The 17,678-nt window shown below is 39.3% G+C and overlaps 1 pseudogene; it reads left to right on the forward strand.

Moving 5' to 3' along the window:
- The first annotated feature begins 17,137 nt into the window (after positions 1-17,137).
- LOC127225563 (selenoprotein W-like) lies at positions 17,138-17,429 on the forward strand (annotated as a pseudogene).
- Positions 17,430-17,678: the final 249 nt, after the last annotated feature.

Here is a 17,678-nt window from a genome sequence, read left to right on the forward strand (position 1 = left end):
GTCCCACAGCCGTGCCAGCCCCAAATTACACACAGAGACACTGTATTAGATGTAAAGCTGTTAGCCTGTTACTAGCATTTCTTAATGGCTAGCTCTGTCTTAAATACTAACCCGTTTCTATTAATCTAAATATTTCCATGTGGTCTCATCTTATCAGAGAGAAGGCCTGGCATTCTTCTCTCTAAGTCCTACATCTTGAATCTCCTCCCTACTTCGTCCTCTCTCCTCCTAGTCTCCTAGTCCCACCTATCTTGCTTTCCTATTGTCCAACATTGCTTTATTCATTAAGCAATACGAGAAACATATTTACAGAATGACATCTCCCATCACTTAATTACACTTACAAAATCCCCTTGGCTATATATGTTAATACAGTGGTTTATGGGTAAGGGCATTGATTAGCACCTTTTTTTTCTTTTTGGGTTAGGCTGACCTGTTTCTGCCTGGCATCCTAAGGGTTAGGATTACATGCATGTACCACTATGCCTCTCAGTACATAAAAATCTTTTGGGAATCATTATTCCAGCATGTGTCAGTTGATATTAATTACCTGAATGCTGGATAGACTTTTCCATGTTAATGTATCAGTGAATACAATGGTGCAGGAAAACCTCTGAGACCTGGATATTGTGGGAAGTGATATTTTTTTATTGTTGGTTTTTAATTTATTTTTATATTTATTTATTTATTTGATACAGGATTTCTTTATATAGCCCTGGTTGGCCTGGAGCTCCCTTTGTAGAGCACACTGGCCTCAGACTCACAGAAATCTGCCTGCCTCTGCCTCTGCCTCCTGAGTGCTGGTACTAAAGTCATGTGCCACCATGCTTAGCCCAGATTATTTGATTCTTGAGACAGGGTCTTAGTGTGTCACTCAAACTAACCTAAAATTTGTGGCAATCCTCTTGCTTTAGCTTCTTGAGTTCTGGGATTATAAAAAGAACCATCCAGCTACATTGCCTTTTCTGTAAAGCCCTCACAGTCAAATATAGTGGTAAGAAGCTGGGCAGAGTTGTGCACACCTTTAATTCCAGAATTGGGGAGGCAGAGATGAACAGATAGATCTCTGTGAGTTCGAGGCCGGCCTTGCCTACTTGTCTACACAGAGAGTTCTAGAACAGCAGAACTACACAGAACGACCCTGTCTCAAATTCTCAAATGTGTGTGTGTATGGATATCTCTCTCTCTCTCTCTCTCTCTCTCTCTCTCTCTCTCTCTCTCTCTCTCTCTCTCTCTCTCTCTCGTGTGTGTGTGTGTGTGTGTGTGTGTGTGTAAAGGTCTCTTTCCCGAGAAAGGTAACTAGCCTGCCCATGACTAATATTCTATAAATCTCCCTATCTTTCAATGTTTCTCTTTGCTTAACACATGAACTATCACAAAATCTTCCCTTTCACATTGATTAGCTAATTGGGAAAGATTGTGAGGTCAAGCTTCTATCAATTGGATGAGATACTTTCTCCCTACCTTATAAAAAAGCTAAGTGAAGCCAGGCAGTGGTAGCACACGCCTTTAATCCCAGCACTCTGGAGGCAGAGGCAGGCAGTCTTTGAGTTTGAGACCAGCCTGAGTTCCAGGACAGCCATGGCTATACAGAGAAACCCTGTTTTGAAAAACTAAAAAAAGAGGGGAGGTAGAGCTGGAGAGACAGCTCCACGATTAAAGCATTTGCTATACAAGTCTGAGGATTAGAAGCTGGGCTCCCAGAACCCAGTAAAAACCATAAATGCTAGGAAGTATAATGGTTTTAACTGTAACTTCACTTAATGGTAACTGTAACTTTCTCTGACAGGGTCTCACCACTTAGCCTAGGCTGGCCTCATGTTCACAAAGATCTGCCTTCTCCTGTCTTCGAAGTGCTGGGATTGATAGTGTGTGTTGTCACACCTGGCTCTATTGTCTTCCTCCACAAGCACCAGTAGTTTCAGATTGAACCCTTATAATTACTGAGCATGCCATTTCCACATTTCCCCATGCTACCCCTCTACCTCCAATGCTCTGCCTTTAAGTTCTCTGTTATTAATTGTTCATCTATTAAGGAAACTGCTCCTGCTAATGCATTAGGCTCCTCTCAATGCTCTGCTTCCTAAGCAGCCTGTGCCCAAAGTATGTGCTTTTCTAGTTTTCTTTATAATCATTGTGTGTGCACATGATGTGTGTGTGGAAGGGTGGCATTCACACCATGGTGTTCTGTGTGGAGGCAGTTCTCTCCTTTCACTTTTAAGTGGCTTCTGGGATTGAATTCAGGTCTTCAGGCTTGCCTGGTACCTTAGTTAGGTTTCTATTGCTGTGATAACATGACCAAGAACAATCTGGGGAGGAAAGGGTTTATTTCACTTTACAGCTTATAATCCTTCATGAAGGGAAGTCAGTGCAGGAACTCAGAGCAGGGCCTTGGAGGAAGGAAATGAGCAGAGATCATGGAGGAACCTGCTTACTGGCTTGATCTACCTGGTTTTCTCAGTTTGTTTTCTTATACAACCCAGGCCCTCCTGCCTACACTAGCTCCTTGTGCATTGGGCTGGGTCCTTCCACATCAGTAAGTAATCAAGAAAAAGTGCTCCAGAGTCTTGCCTAAAAGCCATTCTTAAACTAGATGGTGGTGGTGGTGCACACTTTAATCCCAGCACTTGGGAGGCAGAGGCAGGTGGATCTCTGTGAGTTTGAGGTCAGCCTGATCTACAGAGTGAGTTCCAGGACAGCCAGGGGCTATGTAGAGTTACCTGTCTCAAAAAACAAAATAACAAAAGGGAGAAATTTTCTCAATGGAAGTTCCTTCTCCCAGATGACTCTAGCTTATATCTACTTCTACTTGACAAAAAAAAAAAAAAAACAAAACAAAACAAAAACTAGCACACATGACTAGTGCTTTACCTGCTGAACAATCTTGCAGGCCACTGGTTCACTAGACTCACTCTGCTCCAGGCACCTAGTCCCAAGAAGACAAGGTTTGCATTCATGCTCCTAGAACTTGGCTTGTGATACTTCCCACCTGTGGTGAGATGCCTGCAGCCCGGCAGGAGCAAAGATTGATTCTGCCTGATGGTTTCACTCCAATGGTGCAGAGGGTGCTATAAAGCTGAACAGGCCATGTAATTGGCTCTGAGAGGAAGAAAGGGGAGGGGAGCGGAAGGGAGGAGAGGGGAGGAGAGGAGAGGAGAGAGGACTGGAGGAGGTGAGGGGGAAAGCAGAGGGAGGAGGAGGTAAAGGAAGGGAGAAGGAGAAGGGGAGGAAGGAAGGATGATAATTCCTTCTAGGTGAGTTCTCTTCTCTTTAAATCCTCCTTTTTGGACCTATGGCTTCAGACACATCCAAGGTGTGTTTCACCGCTCACCTCCTACGTATGATTCAACCCACTCAAGCTGAGGATGAAGGCTAGCCAGCAAGGCAGATCCTGGCATGCTTGGTGATTCCTGGCTAGCCTGGAAGAAAGCATGGGCTTCTTTTCCTCTTTATTTCCTCTCCATTTTCCCTTCTTGCATCCCTCCCTCCTCCTTCCTTCCTCCCTCCCTCCTTCTTCCTTCCCTTTCTTGTTTATGACCAGGTCTCACAATGTGGTCCTGGCTGGCTTGGAACTCCCTATGTAGAGCAGGCTAGCCTCTAACTCATAAGAATCTAGAGACCCAGGTGCCTCTGGAGTACTGAAATTAAAGAAATTCAAAGGTATACTCAAGCATGGGTGTTTCTTACTATCTGGTTTTCCGAACAAGGCTTACAGGTTACTGCTAGAGTCATAGCTCCTACAAATAATAGTGTAGGAGGTAAACTTTTCTTTGGGCTGCCAGCTCTCTCTCTCTCTCTCTCTCTCTCTCTCTCTCTCTCTCTCTCTCTCTCTCTCTTTCTCAGAACACACACAACATGGAGCTTTATATTAATTATGAAATTTCAGCTGATAGCTTAGACTTGCAACTAACTAGCTCTTATAATTTAAATTAACTCATTTCTACCATTTCTATTAATTTACTTTCTGTCTTATGGCTTTATTGCCTTTACTCTGAATGGTCCATGTTGCATTTTTTCTTCCTATGTGTCTACCTGGCACCTTCTGCGTTCTTCTTCCTCCCAGCATCTTGTGTGCCCTGAAAATCCTGCTTAGCTGTTGGTTGTTCAACTTTTTATTAAACCAATCAAAATGATACATCTTCACAGTATACAAAAAGATTATTCCACAACATTTCCCCTTTTTGTCCAAATAAAAATGAAAGTGTTTAACTCTATCATAGTAAAGCTATATATAATAAGAACAATTATCAGGTAAGAACTACATTTACAATATTTAGGCCATTTGTATTTAGCAATTTTGGAGAAAATATTTTATTTGTTTTATCTTGGTGAGTTCAAAGTTCTGTACCTAATTTATCTCCTATCATAAGTAAGGAAAACTATAGCTATGACTATCTAGTCTTCAACTCCATCAAAGACCTGAGAAGGATATAATATTACCCGAGGAAACAGGAAGTGCAGAGCAAGCAACTTCCAAACCTAAAAGAAGTGGCTGAAGCAGCTGGCTACCTGGAAGTCACCCAAAGTTACTCTGCAACATTGGAACATCCTTCTTCAGCCTACAGGCCTAGAATATCTGACAGACTTTTCTGTGAAGCAAAAAATTTTAAAGGACTGTTCTACTCTGTCTTGGTAAAATTCAGCAGTCACCTTTTCTTTATGTCCTGCTGGTCCAGTTTGGGCAGTATACTGTCAGCAAAAGCAAGGGCAATTTCTTGCCTAAATAGCTGGCTTTTGCCATAAAGAGAGCAAACTCCATATAGAGGTTCTTGATGTCCATCATCCTTTTTGAAGTAAATCAGTGCTGCCAGGAGAGAAGTATTTCACTTTCATGAAAAACCTTATGTTATTAAAACATTTTAAATACCATATTCTGTAGGTCTTTAAAGTGTTTGAAGATCACATATTATCTAAAATATATCTCTGTTTTATGACCTTGAAACATACCTAACATGACTGTAAGTTTGATAGTTATAAATAACTATTAACCTGTATTTATTATCCTAAAGAGCTTTCAAAGTCTAAAACTTTACACAACCATTTAAAATTAGTTGTGTTATGAGGATAGGTACAATATCTTAAGCAGGAATAGAAACATATTATATAAAGTATTTTTTAAAAAAACCTTAAATTTGTATCAATATACAAAAGTCCATACCAATGTAAAATATTTGAGACTAGTGGTTGTTTAAAAGTAGACTCATCGGGTGGTGGTAGTGTTCCATGCCTTTGATCCCAGCACTCAAGAGGCAGAGATAGGCAGATTTCTGTGAGTTCAAGGCCAGGTCTACAGAGCAAGTTTCAGGACGGGTTCCAAAGCTGAGCCTGGAGAACTGTGCCTCAAAAAGTCAAAGAAAAAATTGGATCAACAATCTACCCTTTTATCTCATAATTTCTATATTATATTTCCTTTTTTCCATTTAGAAAGAGATCCTTGAATCTAATCTCCTTGTTTAGGTTTTTTTTTTTTTTTTTTTTTTTTTTTTTTTTTTTGACCATGACTCAAAACAACTTGTTACTTATACCCCTAAGCAATGACAAGCATCTATAACTCATTCAATGTCCAAATGTCATCCATCCCATCAGTTGGGAATGTGGGTATTATGTACTCTAGATGGCTTCCAGTTGTCTGGGGGTGCTGGTATCTTTAGGTAATCCTGAGAAAATTGGGATAATGGTCAAGTCCTGGGAGAGTTAACTGTATTATTTGTTGTCTAGTCTCTGTGCAATGGGAAGGTGCAAGGTTTATCTGAAATCCTGACTGGAATGGTCTGTGAGGCTGGACCATCTCAGATTTGAAGCTATTCTATATGCAGAACTCTGAGGAAACTGTAACAAGGGCACCCAGTTTTATTGGTGGCTGGAAACACTTTCAAACGTAACATACTTACCTGCATTAATACATGTATGAAATTTGTGGTGTAAGGATCGGGAAAAACAGATAGGCTGAGTAGATGTTTATTCAGGGAGAAATAACTTACAACAGAGATAGATGAATGCCAGCAGGTTCCTGTCCCAAGGATGCTTCTTAATGCTCTCTATCTCCATCCAGCAAGTGAGGGTTCCCTACCTCAGATCTAGTTCCCCAGGTCATGTCTGCACCTGTCCCCACCCCAATGGGCATGGTCAGTGCAACAGGTGCAGACAGAATTAATATCTCACTACACAAATCAATTAAAGGTGGTTTTTTGTTTTATGTTTAAGCAGGTAAAAGGCATCTGTCAACTTTATAAGTCCCTTTGGATTGTATTGCGGTTTAATAAGGATCAGGATAAACAAATAGGCCGAATAGATGTTTATTCAGGGAGAAATAACTTACAACCTAGACAGATGAACACCAGCAGATCCCACCAGATGCTCTCCTTTCTGCATCCCGCCAGCAAGAGAGTATTCCAGGCTCCTCCTCAGACCTCCTTCCATAGGTCACTTCTGCCCCTGGCTCCAACCCCCAATGGGCATGGTCAGTGCCACAGAAGGAGACAAAGTGAATATCCCACTACAATCCCCCTTTTAGTCTAAAGAAAAGATTTACACTTGATACAAAACTATATACAAAACAGTGAATAACAAGTGTGCTCTAAGAATAGGAAAATTTAGAACAAAACTACCTACATATCTAGTCCTAGGTTGAAGGCATAACGGAATTTACAATAGAGTTGTCCTAACCTGGAAAACTTAAGTCTAGTACCTAATATATCTAACTAGTAAGAGAGAATAATAGTTGTGTTAGTTTAATCTTCAACCTCATCAAGACCTGAGAAGGAAAATAACGATATTAGGGTAGACAGAAAGTGAGGATGGGCAACTTCCAAAAGGTGTAGCAAGGACAGAAACAGCAAGCCACCTGGACAGTCACCCAAGGTCTCACAGCATCGTTGGTGCACCCAGTTTTGGCTAAGGCCAAGAGAACTTGACAGACCACAACAACAGCAGGGAGGTAGAAAGGCTGTCTTATCCTGACTTGGCAAGGTCCAGCAGTCTTCTATATTTGTCTCCTGCAAGGACATAGGACTGCATGTCCAAATCAGTGGTGGGGGCAGTTCTTTGCCCAAGAGGCCATTTGCTGAGGTGAGAATGAACTCCAGCAGGAGCAACAACAGTGTCCAACATATTTTCGGGAAAGTGCACGGTGCTGTCAGGAGCAACGATGTCTTATGTCAAAGGAGTACTAATATTAAAACATTTAAATGCCATGTCCTGCATGTCTATGAAGTTATTGAAGATTAAGCATTTGTGTCTGACTAATCTCATAGGTAAAGGAAACATGAGTGAAGATAATCTTTAATACTCAGGAAATTAGCTAAAAAAAAAAAAAACTGATTGAAATTTCCCTGAGTAAAGCAGGGACAAATACCTAGACAATATAACGATGATGTTATTTGGGGCTGGCGCGGCAGCAGGACAAGACCAGCAGCGGCAGGCAGAAAAACCCGTACTCGTTACATAACTATGTACATATACATACATATAAATCCATAAAATAGAGGTAGAGTAGAAATGTCTAGACAAGAGGTAGAACTATAAAGGGCAGCATGATAAATATTCCAAATTGTATCAATATACAAAATGTCTTGAATACAAGTATACATACGTAGAATATGGTAAGAATAAATGTGCATAAATTGTATCAATATATGAAATGTCTGGAACACAAGCAAAAGTATACATACATAGAATATGGTAAGAATAATGTGCACAAAACATCATAAATGGAAAGATTTCACACAATATGACAAAATATAATATACAATTCTTCCGGGAAGGGAATATAAACTTAATTTTACACAAATAAGAATGTATAACAATGTAAGCTGTATAATACTATTATCTCACTCTTACTAAATAATTCACAAGAAGATAGGCTAATCTACCTATATCCCATCTAAACCATACCTTTCCCAACCATACCCTATTTCTATCCAAAAGATAAACCCAAGTCTAAGCATCACCTTACATACCCAACCCTAAGTAACTAAAACCAACCCAAAGAAAATGAATATTATCCCCAAATTCCAAGAGTAGGGAAAGGGGTCGTCATTATCTTAAGATTATTTTCTCCTGAAATGGGATGATGATTGCTCCATGGGATCCTGTAAGAAGAAAATTTTTAGCAACCAAATTTCTCAACAGAACTGGCCGTGACATATATACCTAGTCACTGTGTGGCAAAAAATGCTTGACTGTAGTTCTATTTGAAACTCTGGCCAGGGTGTAATAAGAAGGTGCACCATTACAGCTAGCTAGTCATGAGTTGTCTCGAGCAAAACAGTCTCAAGCCGGTTTTAGGATGAACTTTGTAGTCCAGATGCATCAGGTTGAGTCAAGTGGAAATGACGACGAGGGGCCCTATCTTCTTTCCAGAGAATTCAAAGATTGCTGTTAGGAATTGTTATTATTCCTTCCAGAAAACTTAAACATCAATATTAAAGTAAAATTTTCAAGTTTTAAGGTATGCATTAGGGAAAGGCAACAATAAGCATTAAAATGTATATGAGAAAATTAGGATTTCAGAGAGAAAATTGGGTATAAGCGAATGAGTCCCTAGATTTTGTTTTCTTCTACCTTACACCAATTGGCTTCTTGATTTAAGGCAGAAACCGTGAATTTAATCTTAACAACATGCTTGAATTTAGAGGAGGAAAGACAAATCCAACTCCAAAGCCAGCATTGGTTTACATGAATTGGAACTACAGGAATAATAGTAATGAGAAATAGATTTCTGTATAGAAATAGTTTACTAGAATTAATTTTCTTTTCTTTTCTTTTTTTTTTTTAACCATAAATCAGATTCCTCTTCATTAAGTGATTCTTTCTGGAGAGCTGTCTTCTCTTCTGTAGGTACCTACATGTTCAGTATCTTTTGGCTGTTTGAAGATAGGTTTTTCTCTGTTTTCCTGTAAGAACAAGGACAGAACACTTCCCCTACCTTTGAGAGGTCTCCGCACATCTCATGGGACCTAATTTGTTGAATGACTTGTCATTTTTCTTCATTAAGATGTTTCTCTTGTTCAACTTGGATCTTGATCAACTTAGATGGTATCCATAGTTTTTCTTCTCCTGTAGATACAAATGTGAAACCCCTACCCCAACGTAACACATATCCTGGTTTCCATTCTGAGGTCAATGCATCCTTGAAGTACACTGGCTGATTTAGTTCAGAAGTTTTTTCTATTGTCCAGTGTCTTTCTGCAGCTGTTTTTCCTTTTTCATCAGCATTAAGAAAGTTTAATGTTAATAAAGCATTATGTAATATGTGTTTGGGTGTCTTGGTTCCTCCTGCCGGTTTATGGAGCATTTCTTTTGAAGTACGATTGGATCTCTCAACCACTGCTTGTCCTGTAGGATTGTGTGGTATACCAGTTATGTGCTTTATGTTATAATACTCAAAAAATTGTTTCAATTTTCTGGAGACATATGCCAGAGCATTGTCAGTTTTTATTTGTGCAGGTATGCCCATAATGGCCATTACTTCTAATAGGTATGTGATAACAGAATCAGCCTTTTCAGAGCTCAGAGCAGTGGCCCATTGAATCCCTGAAAATGTATCTATAGTGTGTTGCATGTATTTTAATTTTCCAAATTCTGTAAAGTGAAACACATCTATTTGCCATATTTCATTTTTATTTATACCTTTAGAGTTACTGCCTGGTGGTAAAGGAGTTTGGTTATAGAACGAGCAAGTAGGACATTTCCTTACTATTTCCTTAGCTTGTTGCCAAGTGATAGAAAAATCCTTTTTTAAACCTTTGCTGTTCTTGTGGTGTTTCTTATGAAACTCTGAAGCTTCTAGCACACTTCCTATTAATAACCGATCAATTTCATCATTGCCTTGTGCTAGAAGACCTGGCAGACTCGTATGGGATCTGATGTGTGTTAGATATAGAGGATGAGTCCTATTTCTGATAGTATCTTGTAACTGTATAAATAATCAAGTTAATTCTGTATCGTTGGGAATAAATTCTGCAGAATCAATGTGTAAGACAAATTTCTCTATGTATTGAGAGTCAGTAACTATATTGAGGGGTTCTGTAAAATCCATAAGTACCATGAGAATGGCATACAATTCAGCCTTTTGTACAGAATTGTAAGGGCTTTGAAACACTTTACTGATTTTTCTGGACTTCTTGCCTTACCTGATTTGTTTGCATCAGTGTAGAATGTATGAACTCCATAGATAGGTGTTTTTCTTACAATGCGTGGAAGGATCCAAATCGTTTTCTTTATGAATTTGATTCTCTCACATTTGGGATAATTGTTGCTAATCATTCCCAAAAAATTACTGCATGCTCTCTGCCAATATTCACTATCTTTCCATAAGGAGGAAATTTCTTCCTTAGTTAAAGGCACTATAATTTCTGCTGGGTCCCTTCCTGTTAGCCGACAAAGTCTTAATTTAACTTTTATAATCAAGTCAGAGATCTTTTCTATATATGTTTTCAGTTTTTTATTCTCTTTATGTGGTAGGAATATCCATTCTAATATGATTCCTACCCTCTGCATCAAAATCCCTGAAGGATATTCTCTATAGATGGTAATATAACCAGATTAGGTTTGGATATAACCAGGTCTAGGTTTGGATCAACACGGTCCACATGTGCTTCTAGTAGACTCTTTCCTACCCATTCTAATTCCTTTTCAGTTTCAGCTGATAGTGTTTGTAGACTATTCAACTCCTTCTCTCCTTTTAGGGCCATTTTCAAGTTTTTCAAATCATGCTCTTCTACTCCAATAATGGTTTGCAGTTGAGAAATCTCTTCTAGTAATTTTTGAAGATCATTAAGAGTCTGGTAGCGATCTCTCCTGATCTGTACTTTTTGTGGTCTAATTTTCTGTAGACCTATTTTATATCCTAAGTAGTTGATAGACTCTCCTTTTTGCATTTTTTCAGGTGCAATTTGTAATCCCCAGTGAGGTAAAACTTCCTTTACTTTCTCAAACATTTTTTTCTAATATTTCTCTTTTAGAGTCAGCTAACAATATATCATCCATGTAATGATAGATTATGGATTGTGGAAACTTTACAAATTATTCTAGCAGTTTTTGTACAAAATATTGGCACAGGGTGGGGCTATTTAGCATTCCCTATGGCAAAACCTTCCACTGATATCTCTTCACCGGTTGAGAATTATTGTAATTAGGTACCGTGAAGGCAAATTTCTCTTTATCTTGTTCTTGTAAAGGTATAGTGAAGAAGCAATCCTTTAAATCAATAACTATTAGGTATCAAAGAAGGCAAGGGCATTCCAGACTGTAGAGAGCCCATTGGCTGGATAACTTTATTGATGGCTCTCGGGTCTGTAAGCATTCTCCATTTACCAGATTTCTTTTTGATAACAAATACAGGAGAATTCCAAGGGCTGGTTGATTCCTCGATATGTCCAGCATTTAGCTGTTCCTGAACCAGACCATTGCCCTACCCAGACAGGTTTGTCTGTTAGCCATTTTAAGGGTAGGGCTTTTGGTTCCTCTGTTTGTTCAGCACTTGTATTCTGTTTTTGTACAGCCTGGATATTTGGTGTCTGTCTTGTATGGTACTTTATGATATTTTTTCCACAATCATGAAGTCGTTTATGATTCCTATCTAATACTGGAGGAATGTTAATCTGTGTATTCCATTGCTGTAATAGATCACAATCCCATAAATTTTTTACTACATCAGCCACATATGGTCTCAACCTTCCTCTCTGTCCTTCAATCCTATACATTCAATCCATGTCGTGCTCTGTTTTACCTGAGACAGGTTTCCAATCCCTAAGAATTGAACATTTACCTCTTGCAAGGGCCATCTTCGCGGCCAAGATTTATTAGTTATGATAGTTACATCCGCCCCTATGTCCTGTATCCCGTCAAACAGTCTGTTATTCATCTTAACTATCAATCTAGGCTTTTGACTGTTTATAGAAGTTTACCAAAATATGTAAGGAGTACTGTTTTTCCTGCCTGCCGCCTGGTCTTGTCCTGCCGCCGCGCCAGCCACAAATAACACACAGAGACTCTTTATTTGATATTATGCTGTTGGCCAGGTGCTAGTTTCTTATAGGCTAGCTCTGTCTTAATTATTAACCCATTTCTATGTATTTCCACGTGGTCTTACCGAAAGTGGAGAAATGGCGGTTCTGTTCTCTCCAGGCTCTCCATCCTGACTCCTTCCTATTTCCTCCTTCTCTCCTAGTCCCTCCTATCTTCCTTTCCTATTGGCCAACAGTGCTTTATTCATTAACCAGTATGAGAAACATATACAGAATGACATCTACCATCATCTCCTCTTTTCTGTCTAAATAAAAAGAAGGGTTTTAACCTTAACATGGCAGAATATATCACATAACAGTTATCAAGTAAGAATCACAGTTAACAATATTTAGTCCATTAACATTTAGCAAGACTAAAAGAAACTATTCTATCATCTATCCTATATTTGTAAATCTAAAGTCCTATATGTAACTTATCTTTAAACCTAATTAAGGAAAACTATAACCATGACTATTTGTCTTCAACTCCATCAAAGACCACAAAAGGTTAATATATAAACTCTAGAAATGACAGAGATATCTTGCCTTGTCAGTCACCTGAAATTCTTCTGTAATCTTCCATATTCAGTCTATAGGCCATAGTGTGTCTGGCAGACTCTTCAGCAAAGCAGGAAACTTTAAACTGTCTTCTTGTATTGGCAGTTTGTCAGTCACTTTTCTCTGTGTCCTGAAGACTGTCTGGCAGACTCTTCCATGAAGCAGGAACTCTGTAGCAATGTCCATCTTGAATCAGCAGTCACGTTTCTGTGGGTCCTGCATGTCCAGTTTATATAGCATAAAGTCAAATAGTTCAGACAAGAGCAGTATCTTGTCCAAATGGCTAGTCTTGCCATATTGGAAGTAAACTCCATAACGAGTTACTTCAATGTTCATCTTCATCTTCCTTTCTGACTCAGGTGGTGTTGCCAGGAGCATTTATGTCTCATTGTCGAGAAAAACCCTAAACCATTTTAAATGCCATATTCTGTAGGTCTTTGAAAGGTTTGAAGAATGCCTATCCATCTCAAATACATCTCTGCATATCTAGAAAACCTAACTCACCTAGCTATAAGTTTTTACTATTATAGGTAACTATCTAAAATCTGTACTACATTATACATTACATTTCTAAATGAGTTATATAAACACAATATAATACAAGAGGAGACATATAGTTAATTACAAAATTGACCTTAAATTTATATCAATAAATGAAAATCCATTCCAAAATAAAGTATTCATAGCTATACCATAATTCCCTTTTTACCTTTAAAAAGAGATTGGTTGTAGTCATTAACCATTTATAACTAACCCCATTTAAATGAAAACAACATTTATAAACAATATTTGGGAATTTGGGCGTCGTTCTTTCCTGCTGACAGGGGACACTGTCATTGGGGATCCTAAGAAGATGCAGAAATCCTGGCTGTAGTCTGCAAGGCTGCCTTGTTTAGCTCTTTTGAATGTTGGATCACCAGGAATGTTGTTTCAGGGGGTCTGGCTTGCTCAAACCGCATTAGTCTGGAAGGAATCCACAGCTTTTTATTTTCTGTGGAAACAAAAACAGAAATCCTTTTCCCCAGTAACTTGTCCTTGAACTTAAATTTTGGAGTCAAAGCATGTTTAAAATATATAAATTGAATTAATTCAGCAGCATTTGTTTTAACAGTTGTTTCCTCAGCAGTCAAACAATACAAAGACAATATAATACCATACAGTAACCAGATTCTCTCTGAGCTTTTCATCTTTACGTGGCTTTATTATTACTCCATTTCCTTTACTTTTTATTTTTGAGACAGGATTTCTCTGTGTAACTCTTATCTGTCCTGGAATTCACTCTGCATACCAGGTTTACTTTGAAATCACAGAGATCTGCTTGCCTCTGTCTCCCGAGTGCTGAGATTAAAGGTGTGCCACCACATCCAGTTCCTCTTTGTCTCTTTAAAACCATTTTATTTTTTTTTCTTCATGTCTACGTATATTTTAAAACACACTGTAAACGTTTAGCGCTTTTTCTTAATGTGAATTTGTCCTTACTGTAAATCTTTTTATAGCCATGAGTCTTATTATCAGGTAAACAACAACATTGCTAAAATGAAAGTCTATTGTTTCTGCCGCGGTTATCAAAGATGGCGGCAGCTATATTACAGCCAGCCCTGAGAGCTGTGGTCACCACCTTGGTCTGCTTGCTGCTGTCCAGCAAGGATGTTGCCGGCTTGGGGATGTGGTCACTGCCGTTGCCATCTCTCATACACACCAATAAATTGTTAGCAGTGCTTTTTAAAAGCCGTGTGGTTTTTTGCCGCTTATGCTGAGTCAGGAAACCTCTCTTAAAGGAGCTATGCAATCTGCTTGTCTCTCGCAAAGCAGAGTACAACTGAGAAAAATGCTGTTACCAAGAAACATTGCTTGTCTCTGTTCTTTTGTTTCTAAAACCCTTTTTTTAAGCTTCTGTTAAATTTTAAGTGTAAGTTCTTATTAGCCACGTTGGGCGCCATTTGTAAGGAGTATGGTTTTTCCGCCCACTGCCTGGTCTTGTCCTGCCGCCACGCCGCCAGCCCCAAATAATGCACAGAGATTCTGTATTTGATATTATACTGTTGGCCAGTTACTACTTTCTTATCGGCTAGCTCTGTCTTAAGTATTAACCCATTTGTGTTAATCTATGTATTTCCATGTGGTCTTCTTACCCAGAGCCGGCTGCTGCGTACTGCTCTCTCCAGATTCTCCATCCTGACTCCTCCTTCCTATTTCCTCCTTCTCTCCTAGTCCCTCCTATCTTCCTTTCCTATTGGCCAACAGTGCTTTATTCATTAACCAGTATGAGAAACATATACAGAATGACATCTCCCATCAAAAATATATGTTTTTTACTTCCTTCTGTCATGTTTGATTCAACTTCCATCACTAGTTTGTCATCCAGAGCAGTATGAGTTTTTACAATAGGCACAGAATTATCTAATTGTCCTGTGGGAGACTGTCCTCCACTGTGACTGGGAATGTTCAGACCACCTGAGTCGTGGGGGCCTTTGAGAGGCCCCCCCCCAAGGAGTTTCCCGATGGTAGAGGGTTTCCTTGCTTATCTTTGGTCACTCTACACTCATTTGTCCAGTGTCTGCCTTTGCCACACCTTCTATATAACCAGGAGGCTGAGGCCTTCTGTTCAATTCATTCCTGGGAGTGTTATTTCTAGAGATGCTTTGCCTACAATTTCCTTTTAGATGTATATAGGACCCATTCATTCAAGGGTGCTGATCGAATTTTTAAAGGTCAAAACACTTGTTTGCATTGAGGATTTGCATTCTCATTAGCTAAAGATTCTGAGTATTCACCTAGAATCTATGTCTACTACCTAAAATTGTACTGCCCTAGATAATCTTTCTAGAAACACACTAAAGCATTCTCTAGGTCCTTGCTTTATTTGGTATAGGATTCTATCCTCTCCCCTAATTAATGAACCTTATCCCAAGCATTCAGAGCTGCTGTAATGCATAGAGACAAGATATGTTCATCATAGGCAGCTTGGGTTTCTGGGTCAGCATGAAGACCCTCACCAAGAATTTTATCTGGGGGGAGCTTTATAACTTTTCTTTAAGCCCTGAAGTTCAAGAGCTTTTGCTTTCTCTCTCCATAAAGCCCTCCATTCTAATTGAGAGGAGTTTTCAAGGACAGCTGATATTAATTGATCCCAATCCTTAGGGGTTACCTTGTTATTTCTTGCCCATGATTCTATTAATTGCTTCACATATGGTGAGTGCATGCCATAAGAGACTAGTGTTTCCTTTATATCTTTTAAATCTTTCATACGTATTGGTTCCAACTGATATGCAATGATACCTTTTGGGTGTTTTTTTGTTGCTGGTTTTTCACTAATAGATACAGGGAAAACTCCCCTGACTCTAAATGGTGTGGAAAATTTTAAGTATTTTTCATGCCCTGTTACCTGTAGTTCTTCTTCTGATGTATCAGATTGATGGTCTTCTAAAGGCTGAAATCTATTCACCATTGTTTCTTTGAGTGTCTGAACTTCTTGAATCAAATGATTTTCTAGAGACTTCATTGCATCAGTCAGTTTCTTACTTTCTCCAACTACAAAGGATTTCATGTTTTTAATATTCTCTTCCTTAGATATTATCCGAATGACATGTAAACTGCCTTCCAGAAACAATTTTCTATCTGCTAGCTTGCCATTATCCTCAGACATGGAAGAGATTCTATCATCTAGTCTTTCTATCTGATGTTCCCATTTTTTTAAACTTATTAGTAGCTTCCTCCGACCAGGAACAAGCTGTTTCTGCTTGCTTGTTAATGCATTGCATTGTTTCTGTTCTGGTTATTGAGGCATCAGACATGGAACAAATTCTGTTTCCTACTTGGTCATTTTTATGTTCCATGGTTTGTATTCTGCCTGTCAGCTCTCCAATGCCATCTTCAATATTCTGAACCTGTTTTTCTAAGCATTCTGTTTTGAGTCCTTGTTACTAAGTCTCCTCTGTTTGTACAAGTTCCTTATTGTTTGTTCTAATCTCAAACCATTTCTTTAAGAATATCATGTTAATGATGAAACCTATTGCTATTACAAAATAAATGTACATATTGGTCCAGTCATAATTTTCTTCTGCTAAAATTCCTTCTATATATGAAGTAAAAGAATCCCTAAAGTCCTGCATTATAAAATTATCTGCCATAGGTATGGAACAATTGATCTCAAATATTATATCAGCTTAAATTGCAAAGGATGTTACAATTACCTTAGGTGTAATTCTGCTGTCCTGGAACTTTGATGTCAAAGGATCAGGTTACATGTCACCTGCCCTGTAGTCTTTTTGGTTTCCTCCCCCATGTCTATAGCCAAGATACTCAGGAGGTCTCCCCGAGTCAAATCTGATCTCTATTAATCTGGAAGGAATCCACAGCCTTTGTTTCCTGTGGAAATAAAACCATTACCTCCCCCACAAAACAACACATTGTCTGACTTCCATTTTGACGTTATGACTTTTTAAAAATATATAGGTTGGTTTCATTTAGAAGTCTCTATAGTCCAATGTCTCTCAGCACTTATTTCTTTTTGTACATTAGAATATAAAAAAATCGGGTCCTTGCCTCATGTGGGGATGCGATCAGGAGCAATGGCGCTTCCCTTTGGAGTCGTGTATTGTGGAGCTTGAGGCTACAAGCCCAAGTATCTCCAGCTCAAGGAGAAGTTAGAACATGAGTTCCCCGGATGCCTGGACATGTGTCGAGGGGACTCCCCAGGTCACCGGGGTCTTTGAAGTGACAGTAGCCGGGAAGTTGATATTGACTCCAAGAAGAGAGGTGACGGCTATGTAGATACAAAAAGCGAGTGACCGCCATCAAAGCTGCCCTGGCTCAGTGCCAGTGAGCCCTGGAGGCAGGGGCCTGAGATTTCCTGGCAGCCACCTTATGACAGGAAGGACTGAAAAGTCTTGAAGACCTATGGTCTTTCCTCGAAGTTCCTGCGGCCACAGTCAGGCCAGAGAGTGCCTCTGTGAGGGGGTGTGCATCCCAGCATCCCAGAATCCACCTGTGCATGCACCCTGCCCTGAGTGTCTGCCCTCTTCCTCACCTCTCCCTGAATTCCTCCACGTCTCCCATCTGTTTACCTGCCTTGGTTTCCCTTGGTTTCCCAGCTCAGACTGCAAGAAGATA

The sequence above is a fragment of the Phodopus roborovskii genome, unplaced genomic scaffold, assembly GCF_943737965.1.
Source record: "Phodopus roborovskii unplaced genomic scaffold, PHOROB, whole genome shotgun sequence".
NCBI lineage: Eukaryota > Metazoa > Chordata > Mammalia > Rodentia > Cricetidae > Phodopus > Phodopus roborovskii.